Source organism: Anopheles coluzzii, chromosome 3, assembly GCF_943734685.1.
Source record: "Anopheles coluzzii chromosome 3, AcolN3, whole genome shotgun sequence".
NCBI lineage: Eukaryota > Metazoa > Arthropoda > Insecta > Diptera > Culicidae > Anopheles > Anopheles coluzzii.
This window is the reverse complement of record NC_064671.1, coordinates 69462129-69474363: the sequence shown is the minus strand read 5'-3', so window position 1 is coordinate 69474363 and position 12235 is coordinate 69462129. Positions and strand designations below refer to the sequence as shown.

At 45.1% G+C, this 12235-nt stretch overlaps 1 long non-coding RNA gene across 1 annotated transcript; it reads left to right on the top strand.

The window, feature by feature from the left end:
• Positions 1–9148: 9148 nt before the first annotated feature.
• Positions 9149–10949, top strand: LOC125907527 (uncharacterized). The gene is made up of 2 exons (XR_007452742.1): positions 9149–9540; positions 10405–10949. It is a non-coding gene; the product is annotated as an uncharacterized LOC125907527 (long non-coding RNA).
• The last annotated feature ends 1286 nt before the right edge of the window (positions 10950–12235 follow it).

The window sequence follows — 12235 nt, the reverse complement described above, 5'->3', positions numbered from 1 at the left end:
GCCACGTGCGTACGTGCTATCGTTACGTAACGGCGCCGAGTAACGGGGCACCATCGAACAAACGTTTATTGGTGTTGTGAGGGGATGAAGATTACAACGAAGTACCACAACAGCAACAACAAAAAAACACACACAAAACGGAAGCAGCTGAACAAGATCCACTTAACGGCGCGCCGGAATTTCGAAATCGATCCCATCAAAACGATTCAATCTGTCGGCAAGCGTTATCGCTCGTATCGTAACGTTACAGCAAAATAAAAAAGGAGGAAAAAACGGTGAATATAAAGTATCTCGAATGAGGCGGATCGATTGCATCGCTTCCATATGGCAAGTAAATTGTGGGTGGAAGCATCATCGAATGTCAATAGCATGCGATAAGCGACTGTATAACACGAGGCAAGGGGAGCAAAGCATAAACCTTCATTTAACAAGCGCTTGCGTTGCTTGCTTTGTCTCTATTTTTCTTCTATTCACTCGCCTCACTATCATGCTTGGACGGCTTTCGAACGTGGCAGCAGGTGTTTTGTGGGTGTAATTTTAGTCACACACAAAAAAGTGCCCGTGCGTGACCGAGCCGCTGACCGGTCCGAGCATCCAAGCCTCCCTCGGACCGAACGGGATGGGTGGTTTGCTTTGTTTTTTGCTGATCCTTTTCTCCCATTATTTTGCCACCGCTTCGTTAAATGCTCGAATTAAGACCATAGATTAAGCGGCCGGATTTTGTTCGACAATTTGTCCAACACGTCATCGAGGTTGTTTGGTTGAGCGGGAGCCTGACGGGAGCTTGCGTTTTCTTCCACCCACTTCCATCGTTCGTGTCACACGGCTGGAACCACAAATCAAACGCAATTTGCTCCACCGGGCCCCAGTAATTGCTGGTCGGCACGCAACCCCTCGGGTAGAGTGGTTTGTGGATCATCGTATGTCGTTTTTTTGTTGTTGTGTTCCATCCTATCTACGCCACATGCCGCCAGCCAGAAGGGACGGTAAACAACCAAACCGAGCGAACGAACAAACTCCAGGCCGGATGGAAAATCATGTCAATATCATAATCGAAAGCAAACGATTATGTCTTCCTTATGGTCTGTTTGCGTGTTTGCATCGCTGGTTTCCCTTCCACAATGATTCCCTTCCACAATGGTTCCCTTCCACCTACACTTTGCCCCCCACTTATAATTATAATTTTGTTATATTTTTTATCAACCTTTCGCGAGGAAATTGAATTCTCTGCTGCGGAAAGGTTTGTTCAAAAAGAAGGTTTTTTTTTTACTTTGTATTTTCAGCCACCGTTTATGCACGCGCTCTCTTGCACCACCTTCCCCGTCCACAACGCGCGACCACGGATGACACGCCTTTATGCGCCTCTTTTCACTTTTAACGGTCATTTGCGCCACTTTCACCGCATCATCGATGGGTTTGCTTGCCCGCAACACGATCTCGCTCGCGCGCGTACAATAAACAAACCACAGCGATCAGCTTCGAAGCACGCAACCCAGTGTGTGTGTGAAACCAATGCACGTGTGAGAGGTGGACAAGGATCAAGATAAGTCCTTGAAACTTGAACGCCCACAAAACACGATTATTGGTCTATCACTGCACGAGTTACGCTACGAGCGCTTCGGTGGAAAGTGTCGTCAAAGGAGGCCGGCCCAAAAGCTACTTCCAAGCAGACGCACACCACACGGGCACGACGATATGGGAACAAAGGAAGATGGAGAGCAGAGGACGGCAGGTGGCTGATGGTTTTGGTTTTGTTGGAGTAATGCGATATAGTTTCTTCGGTAAAAGGCGCGCGACTACCGCCCAGTATCATGAAGAGTCGGCGACGTGCTGCGCTAGTGATGCCTTATTCACGGTTGTGGCGCGCTTTCAAAAGTAACACAGCACAAGAGAGGCTGCCTGAGGGTGAGAGCAAGAGAGAGAGAGAGGAAAAAAGGAGGAAGCGAAAATGACCCTCCCTTTCCATGCAGGCTAGATTATCGACTACACTAAAGCGCTTTCGCAGCATGGGCAGGCGCCAAGCAGTACGAGGACGGAGAACACGACGACCACGACAACACACTACATTCCAGCAGCGTCATTATCGCCCTCTCTTGTGAAGTGGTCGGGCAAAGAGACGAGGAAAACAAAGGAAGAACAGGAGAGTGTGTGAGAGAGAGAGAGAGAGCGAGCAAAGGCGCGGATGGTAGCCACTCACTGTGAAATAGGCCACGTGGGCTATTCAAAATTGCTTCAACGCGTGGGGATGGCGCGGGAAACCCACCGTGCGGTGGCACCTGCATGGTAGTACCCGCAACAAAAGGCCACACAGGCCAGAAAAATGGCATGCAGATGGAGTAAAATGGAGCAGCAAAAACAAGAGCGAGAACGGGAACAGGAAGAAAAGGAAAACGAAGCCTCTTTAAAAATACAATGTGCCAGCCAACATAGTGCGGCAACGGGCCTAACATTGTGACGACAGATAATGCAGATAGTCGTGCCAAGTGGTCCGACCCGCCCAATTCGGCTCAAGCACCGAGAGCGCTCGTTTTGTGCAGTCTTTTGTGCGATGGGAAGAAAAAAAACACCTCCTCGTCACATGACCTGCATTGAGTAGGCTTGCTGGAAAGGAGTGTTTTTCCAAGCGGAGGGCGGGCCAGCGAGCGGGCATTATCACCCGGCGTTTTCCGCACGTCAGCAGCCGTATGAGCGGAAGGGGAAGAAGAAGGAGTTTTCCCGGTTGGCGCCCAACAATGCTGTTTATTTACGATTGTCGCCAGACAACTAACTCGCTCTTCTGCACAGTGGGGTGGAGTATATGTGTATGTGTGTGTGTGTGTGTGTGAAATGTGATACACTTTCCCCCTTCCCCCGAGTGGTTGTCTTGGCGATAGCGGGGTGCGCTCTCCCGAGAGACACACATGCGCACAGATGTTGTTTGTGTGTAAGTGTGTGCAAAAACGCTCTCTTTCTCTCTTGCTTAATTTCCCTGGTGAGTAGGCGTGCGCAAGAAAGAGAGAGAGCGTGAAAAACTCCATACGATATATTTCCGTTCGCATTATCGTTTGCCGTAACGATGCACATGCCGTTGTGAATGGATACTGAGGTGGATTTTTTTTTGTGTGTGAAGCGGAACCTTACAAATGTTTTTTGTTTGTTCGGAAATAGCTTTGCGGGAAGCTTCAAACTACGGAGCGAACTTCGTTAGTTTGCATTTGGCACGAGAAGGAAAGGTTTTCACTGTCGGTTCGGGGTGAAATATTTCCCTCCCGCAGGCGTCGTGGCAGCAGAAAGAAGTTTGGGTAGATTATTCCCACCGGCTGCATCAAGTCTTTTATTGAAGCAGTTTGGTGTTGATTAAACCATTTCATCTTTGTGCTGCTTTGCACTGTGTGTTTTTGTAGAAATGCAATATGTTGAAGGTTATGTTTCATACCAAATATGTTCTAACACATTTCTGCATCTGTTTTTCTTATCATTCTAGGTACAACATACAGTCTCTGACATTGTTCGTTAAACGTTTTATGGACTCGAGAGATTTTTTTTCTTTATTTTTATAGAGACTTTGAGCCGTTTTGTCTCATTCGCCTCTTTTAGTAATTTAATTAATTCTATACTTAACATCTAACATTCTTCCTTGCAAGCCATTTGTGTGACTAGGAATTCAGCACAATGTGATTTGGTGTGAATTCGGTATATTGCACTGTCGGTAAAAATTACGTCAGGTTTGTCTCTGCGCAGGCCTTCGTCAGCTGCAATATCCATTGCTTCTGCGGTGAAGATTGAGGTATGGTCTGGTAGTCGGATGGCACTATTGTCGCTGCTGGAGTAGATTGCCAGAGGAACCGTTTGGTACTGATCCGTCTGTGAATATGAGATGGTGGTTGTGGTATTTTTGCTGAACGAGTTCGGCAAAATGACGGTTAGCGATGACACTATTGCATGCGCTCAAGAGTGTCATTCGCACTTACGAGAGCTCTCTACAAATTGACTGGAACTTATGTGTTTGTAAATTATAATGAGATGTGTTTTTCATTTAACCTTGCTGAGTTTCTTTTGATTCTATATTGATTTGTTCATTTTCAACACATATTTATGATGATGCAAAATCCAGATTTATGTTTGAGTCGTTGTTTAAGCTATCATTAGATAGCTTGTTATTAGTTTTTATTCTCTAAATTATCTTTTATCTCCATCCTACATCACACAAACATAAACAAAACTGATGATTTTTCGAGCCGTACCCCCGTATATTGCACCTTAATTTCTTCAAAAACCTCCTAACATCACCGACCATCATCCCCCACCCGGTTGAATTCCGAGCATTTTCCCACAATCTATGTCGCCCGGTGCCGTCTTAAATCATCTTAAAATTCCCAAAACATACCTTACCCGGCTCGTTTGTCGTGTCAGCAAAACAGCACACAGAACGCCCATCCACCCAAAACCTCGGCTCTCTCTCTCTTCCCGATGAAAACCATTCGAAAACATGCTAGCGGGCAGTTTGTTGTGTGTGTGTGCGTGGTGTTTGCCCTCACTCGACGGAGCCGAGCGGATATCACCTCCAATAACTGTCACATTGCCCTGTCCCTGTCCAATTTTTGTTTTTTACGAAAAAGAAGAAGAAGAAGGGAAAAACACGGACCCAACGAGATACTCAACCTCCAATACCATTAAGCGAACACCCTTGCGAGTCAGCGGCCATAATTTTCCGCCCCGGTTTTTTTTTCCAGCAAACTCCCTCTGCGCGGTGGTGTGGTGGTAAAGGTTGTCCTTTTCGCTGTAAAATTTTCCAAAATAATAAATACAAAAAACTTTTTCCAACCTATCAAAACGAAGTGGAAGTGGAATGTGAGATCAAAACCAGGGCAAGGTTGTTGCGGGTTTGTCCGTTGTGACCGCCGTCGTCGAAAACTTATCATAAATCCGCACCGCTCCAAACAACGCCGAACGAAATGTTGCATCCAACGCAGAATGGGAGCGTAAAGTATGGCTTGTTCCACTCGGGGAATCGGTGGAGCAGCGGGAAGGGAAACCTTGTTTATCGTGCTAGCTGGCGCGATCAACGCAAGACCGAGAACATCGCTCCAACACAGCCCACGTTATGATTATGATTTCATTCTCTTGCCACGTCTTGGCACGCCGTGTTCTGTTGCTGCGCGGGCGAGTTGCTGTGCAGTAAACAGGGGGTTTAAAAATAGCTTCTCTCTTACGGCCGAGCCGTGAAACAACAAGGTGTGCTGTTTTGTTGCGGTTTTCTGAACACCCCGCGGTCCAGCCGAACGGAATGGTGTAAGATTTTCGTACCCCGTTCGTACGCGGCTGTGCTCGACGCACGGAAAACCGATTACGAGAATGCGTGCTACAGCCGGTGCCGTAAAGTGGTTGCCTTCGGCTACGCTTGGTATGCCCATTAGCAGCGCTCTTCATTAGCATTATCTGCAGAAACACTTTCCACTGGAAGCACTTGAGCTAACGCTTTAGAATGGGGTAGTAAACATGGTGCTTGAGTTCGATCGCTCTTGGGACCGATTTCTCTGCGCAAAGTGTTTATTGCTCTTGTGCTTGTAAGCGATACTCGTACAAAGGGGGAAGTGTCTGTTAGCAGTGAACGACGTGTCTCACGGCCGCACAATTGACAGGTGCCAATGGTTTGACAGCTAGCGGCGACATTGATTGATGTGGACGGGACACATTAACGCTATCCCGTGCGTGACGGATTTGGGATCGGGTGAAAGCGCGCATCCCGGATGAATGGATGCTAATTGAGATGTTGTCGGCTGCGGTTTGGCTTTCTCCCCCCACGTACCTGTTGGCAAAGGGGACGGTACCGCCAAGAAATTGCTGCCCTAATAATCCTCTCCCGTTTGCCCAATTACTTCCAAATGTACGGCCAGAGCGTGCTGCATCGTGCGAGGAAAATGAGGCCGAGATTAATCGCCACAGCAAAAGCAGCCCTCCGCTCTCGTGGCATTTCCGCTGCATCGTCATGCTATTCGCGGTGCGGCATCATGTACGGCGCTAACAGGCCGTAGATCATGTGCGCACATTGCACGAGTCGGTGCGTTTTGTTGCGAATGCTCGTGAAGGAGCCGGTTTCGGCTTCACTGCGCTCCGGAAATGAGGCAAAAAGGGGAGGGACGCCTTTGGAGAGGAGTGGCAGACCGATACGACGAGTTTAAAATGAGCACTCAGGGAGTCGTCAGCACTTCGTGCAGGTGCAGATCTGTGTTGAACCGGATGAATACCGTGAGACCGTGACCTGTCAAACAAACCATTTCGGATGGGAAAATTGTACACGAAAGAAGGAAATGGGAAAACAGGCAGCATCAAGATCACGATTGTTTAACTGTTTGAAGGGATTTCCGTGCTGTCAGCATGATTTGTAGTTGCACGGTAATAAAGGCACACATTTTTATTGTTGGCTTAGAACAAGCTTACTATGAAGTGGTTAAGTGATTTATGGAGTGATTATATTATTTTGAAAATAAATCTTTGTTTAGCTATTGTAAATGGTTAAAATGAGCTTTTTTCGTTAAATTTGTTTTAATTAAGAATCTAACTAATTTAATAAAATACATCTTTTAGATCATTTTAAACTTATACAAAAGCCATCAATTCTATTTGAGTTGACCTAAATAAAGCTGCACCATGGCTTTGTTTACCTTCTTTGCGACAAATTGTACCCCAATTTTTCTCAACCTTGACCAAACTCAAACCCCAAACCATGTCTGAAACCCAAATAAAATCTGAAACAATTTGCTTTCCCACAAATTTCAATGCAAAAAACCCCTCCTCACGCGCAATGTCATGTATGTGCGCCGCATGATAAAATACTCGCTACACGATACACGCACGAGAAAGTAAACCTGCATCATCTCGCCAACCGTGCGAGTATTACCCTCCCGGGAGAGCCCGAAGATGAACGGGGCGGAAACATATCATAAGTCATCTGCTTATGCTACATCATGACGGATGTACTTGCTCGGTGGCACACAACATTCAGGCGAGATGCGTGCAATTTTATCGTTCGCCAAAAAACGAGAAAGCCAGAAACGCGTGAAGACAGTACGCGTCCGCGGTCGGCTATTAATTATTGCATCGTTCGCCCGTTCGCGGCGTGACATCGACGATAAATCTTGGCCCCCGGGAGGGTTTTGACTGTCGCGCGTTAGACGCGCGAGCACTAGCGGCAATCGCAGCCAGTGGTTTACGAGGGGTGCGAAATGGAAGGGACACATTTTATGGCGCTTTTGGTTGACGGTGGAGATGGTGGTGGTGGTGGTGGCCTAATATTCGCTCAAAATTTGTATTATTACAATTATGAGCTCAGTGCAGGGGGTGGCAAGGAGGAGATTGCTACAATTTGAAACATGAAACGAGTGCAATGAGGAAAGCAAAACCAATATAATGTTGGACTTCTTAGGATAGAATGTCATATGAAAGCAATAATTGAGTGATCAAACTCAGTTTTGACTAAACATCTTGGATAGCGATTGTGTTGTACACAATGGCTTCATACATGATGAACCATCGAATGGAGAATCATGGAAGATAATCATGGATGGGATAGAACTAGCCAAGAAGATCAGGATTGTGTCAAAATCATTACTCTTGTTACTTTTACACACCTGCCTTTTTAATGCTTGTACATGATTGCATGGAGCCGCATGGTACTTTGTGGAGCTGCATGGTACTGTGTGGAGCCGCATGGTACTTTGTGGAGCCACATGGTCTCCATAGGATGGAGACGACTGGTGTTTTATGAACGATCAGCACATGGAGACGCATGGTACTTTGTGATCGATCAGATGGAGCCAATATTGACAAGCTAAAGATCGCTGCTTGAATTCACATTTTGCAGTAGATAAACAGCATCAAAGTTTCAGATGGGTCCTGCTAACTAGCGCCTAAGCAGCTGCTTTATGCCAGGGTGCCGTGGACTATTTTATTTTCAAGCAAGCGTCATCGAAATAAACAACATGATTTATCTCGTTTAGGTACTTGTGTATATTGTTAATTCTTTAATATTTATGAAATATACAAAAATCCACACAATTTACTGTACAATCACAATCACTTTATTCAATATTATTTCTCCGATGAAGTTATCTAATTTATGCAGCAGCATCAGTCTTTGACACTTTGACAAGAGCCAATGTCATGCATCAAAAAGCTGTGAAATTCCACCAAGTTCGGCACACGTTCTTAACAAGCCTTCAGGTTCTAAACCATACAAATCAGGCGAACCAGCTGCAAGGTTTCAGAGAGTGCCAAGTTCTTGTTAAGAAGTTCCATAGTGACGTAAAGTACCGCCTATCTCTTAATCACCCACAAAATACGACATCGAAACGGGGTTTCGTTAAACAGTCCCATATCAGCTATAAAGTACGAGCTGGCTATTTGCGATGACACTGTAAGTTCCATAATCGAACTAATTTTGAAATGCAAGTCACTCAATAACCAAAGAACACATTCACTTAAATTACAGACTGATCCACTTAATATTATCCCTCTGAAAAACCCGCAAACAGTACAAACAGATAAAGTATTTTGTTAAATGATCTCCTTTCCCGAGGAAATTGAATTCGCTTCTGAGGAAAGGTGTTGCAAAAATCGGGACGACCGACGTGTCCGGCCTGGTTGCGGGGCTTGTCGACGAGCGGTAGCCAGTCGCTGGCCATTCCGGCATCTGATGGTCCGGCACGAGTGGGTTTTGCGGGTCAATGCAAAGCCACGGCCAGCACCATCCTCAGCCGAAAGACCAAACACGACCATACCGTTGGACCCCGAACGCAGGGCCAGCTTCCGTCGGCACGTTCCTTGTGTACGATTTACTCAAATGCTAACTTTCTACATCGATTGTGTGAGCTGGCGTCGGGGCGTGCTCGTGCTCTTCCCTGCTGTCGGACGTGCTGTGCTAGCGATCGTTAAGCGAATAAACTTTCTTACGATCGCACGGCATCAAGATGCATTTTGCGCTCGGCGAGCAGCAGTGGGATGTGGCCGGACCACACCTTGTATATACCTCCCTTCCCAAACCTTGGTGGAGACGCTGGGTGATGGAGGCGCCCAGCCACCCAGTGCAGAACGGTTTCACAGAAACGTGCGTGAAACTAAGAGCAGTTTTTTGTGTCCCTCCTTCCTCTCATTTTCTCCCACACAGACCGTTGCGATCGTTGGCAGGGGTAAAATAAAGGAGTGAAAAGTTATAATTTATAGCCCACCATCAAATATCTGTTCCCTTTTCTCCGCATCGGTTACCCACGGTCAGTTAGAAAGCGGGCGGGTGCGAACGGTGAGCAGCGTAACGAATGCACGGGTGCTGAGAGAATGGATTTCATGGCGTGTGCAAAGTGATGATCGGTCAGTGCGGGATTTTCACCATTCCACACCGCGTACCGAATGCGTTTGTGTTGGTGGCACGCTGGAAGATCGTCCGATCGGCGCCGGTAGGTCGGCCTCGGTCCAGTTTGTTTGGTACGTTCTGGTGGGTCGGTTTATTGTTTCTTCACTCGGGCGAGTAAACAAACCCGCCGCGTGTGTTCATTTCAGAAAAAGGTAAACGGAAGGTTTGGACTGAGACTTTGCTACGAGTTGTGAGGTTGCTTTGAACTCAACGACGGCGAATGAAAATGATCATGTTTAATTCAGTTTTGGCTTTTGATATTTGTGATATAAAATTGCTTTAATGTTTTGAAAGAAATATATAACTAAATAAATTTAAAAAAATCATAAAAATTCTTTAAAATGTTTTTGATCAATTACATTGATGTTCATGTCCGTAAAATATTGGCCCTTAGGTATCAATTATTTACAGTGGCCATCAATTTTATCGTCTGAAGCATCAATTTTTTATTCTAATGGAGACATTTTTCAGAACTGCAATAATTTTATAAGCTACTTGGGCCGATTTAAAACAATTGTAATTTTATATTACCTAAACAAAACATGCATTATTTGATTTTTTTTTTTATGTAAAAATAATAAAATTTTATAAATTTTAATGCTTGAAAATACATCCCAACTTATTTCGCTTTATTAAAACTTCCATAATTGGCAAACAACTTGTATATTTTACTTTTATTTTACTTCAAAGAAATTATTAACACCTTAACTTAATTTCCATCAATTGGGAGCTAACAGATTCAGAAAAAATGTAAAATTTTGTGGATAAAGCGATTGACTTACAATCGAAGATTGAAGTTCAAAAGAAACCAGAATTATAAACCCAAAATTCGTGTCTAAATGTCAAAAACAAATGAATCAGAGCCATCATTTTTAGCATCGTCTATATCGCTATTAATCGTATAGATAAATCTATTCCGTTGCGTCAACATAAAATATTGGAAATATTTTCAAGATTGTTTTTTTTTTAATTTAATATTTCAGTTGACAGCTTTTTTTAAATTTTATGTTCCTCAGATCAGAAAGTCCCAACATTCCTCGCTCACCATTCAAGCGAACACAACAGAATGCGTGCGAATGCTGGCGCGAATTTGTTACATTCCGGAAAGTGTCGCACTCGCAACCGACACTCGATCCAAGACACCGTACCGACGCCTTCCTTCGCCTAGTCTTTCCTGGTCGGATGCACACGGTGGGAAACTCACTTCACCCATAATTAACCCGGCTCAAGAACGCATCGCCCCACAGTTGTCAAACGCAGTAGCGTGGACCAATCTTCTTGGGCGATCGCTACGTTGTGTGCGATCATTCTGCATTGCGGTTTGGCAACTTCTTCGCTCGCTGCACGCTGGGCACGTGACGAAATGGCTTTTGTAGGTGTGACCACCGATGCTAGCGCCGAGGAAGGATGGGAAAGCAAATAGGAAGAAAAACGGGTTTGCACTACGGTGCAGTCACTTGCCAGGAAGTGGAATCAGTTCATCAGCGCGCTAAATAGACCTATTTTTAGTGTGATCCTACACCGCACACTGCGCCACAATGCACGTTGGTGGTGCATTTTTTTGCCTTGCAAAAAATGTTTGCGAACGGGAATGTAAGACGGCTGTGGTGCACGATCGGTGTTGGTCAAGCCCGTCCGGCAAGGTGGCAGATTGTCATCTTAATAAAGCGGAACGGCTCTTGGGACGAAATTTTAGTCATGGATCGGTAGCTTGATAGTTGGGCAAGAGGATTGCATCGCACCGAAGCAGTTGATTGTAGCGCAAGCATTTGGGTTTGAGGTTACAGCTGATGTTGTGATATTGAAATGAAACAGTCATGAAATCAAGAACGTTAGATAGTGGTTATTTCTCTTCTAATTGTGTTTATTGAAATTTTGTGTTCACTTGAAAAATGCAGTTATCTTTGGTCAATCTTTTTCCATATCACAAACTGTAATATATGATGAATCAACCGGAAAATCATCAAATTTACGATCACATCTTCCATAACGAGCAAAATCTAGTTCGCTTTTTATGGCAATCATCCTCCGAGAGCCAATAAAACATCAATTTCATCATCCCAAAGGGGGCTGAACAGAAGAAGCAAATAGAATATAATCGTTAAAATTAGAGAGCAAAATGAAAATGGCTTTTCAACACATCATAAAACGAAATTGACGATGAGAAGGAAACACATACAAAGTATTAAAACGTGAAGCGATTCCTTCATCCAAACGATCAAAGATAAAAAATGCTCCTCAAAATGTTAGTGCCCGCTGTCATGTTGGACGTCCTTTTCGTTTCCAATTTTTCAAAACTTTAAAACGATGTATCATTTGTTCGCGTCGTAGACCCTTCGAACCAGAAACCCTCCATTCTTGGCTTCGATTCACATCGGAAACGGCCACAACAAACGCATCGGGCCGATTCCATTGATCATTCGGCCCACTCGGTCACGTCCATCATATTCCAATCTATCTTCGTACGAAACAACAATTTCCGTCCAGCTCTTGTCAGAAAACTGTCGCCAAACGGTGCGAAGCAGTACGGTACCAGAAAGTCACGACCCCCACGACCGTCCATGTCACGCCGAGCACTTGACAGACTAATTGAATGTGTCTGTTTGTTGCCGGTGTGCCGGGCCAAAAGACACTTTCTTGTAGGGGATCTTTACCAACCGTGAAAGAAACAGATCATGCAGCAAAGGAACACATTTTCTATCCCGGCGAACGCGATCATCGCTTATACTAAGAGTGTGTCTGTGTGTTGTTTTGATTTCCATGGGCGAGCGTCGTCAGCGTGGTAGGAGTTGAAAGTGTTTGTGTTTTCGTCCACACCCACTCTCCGAACTCCGACGAACATGTTTC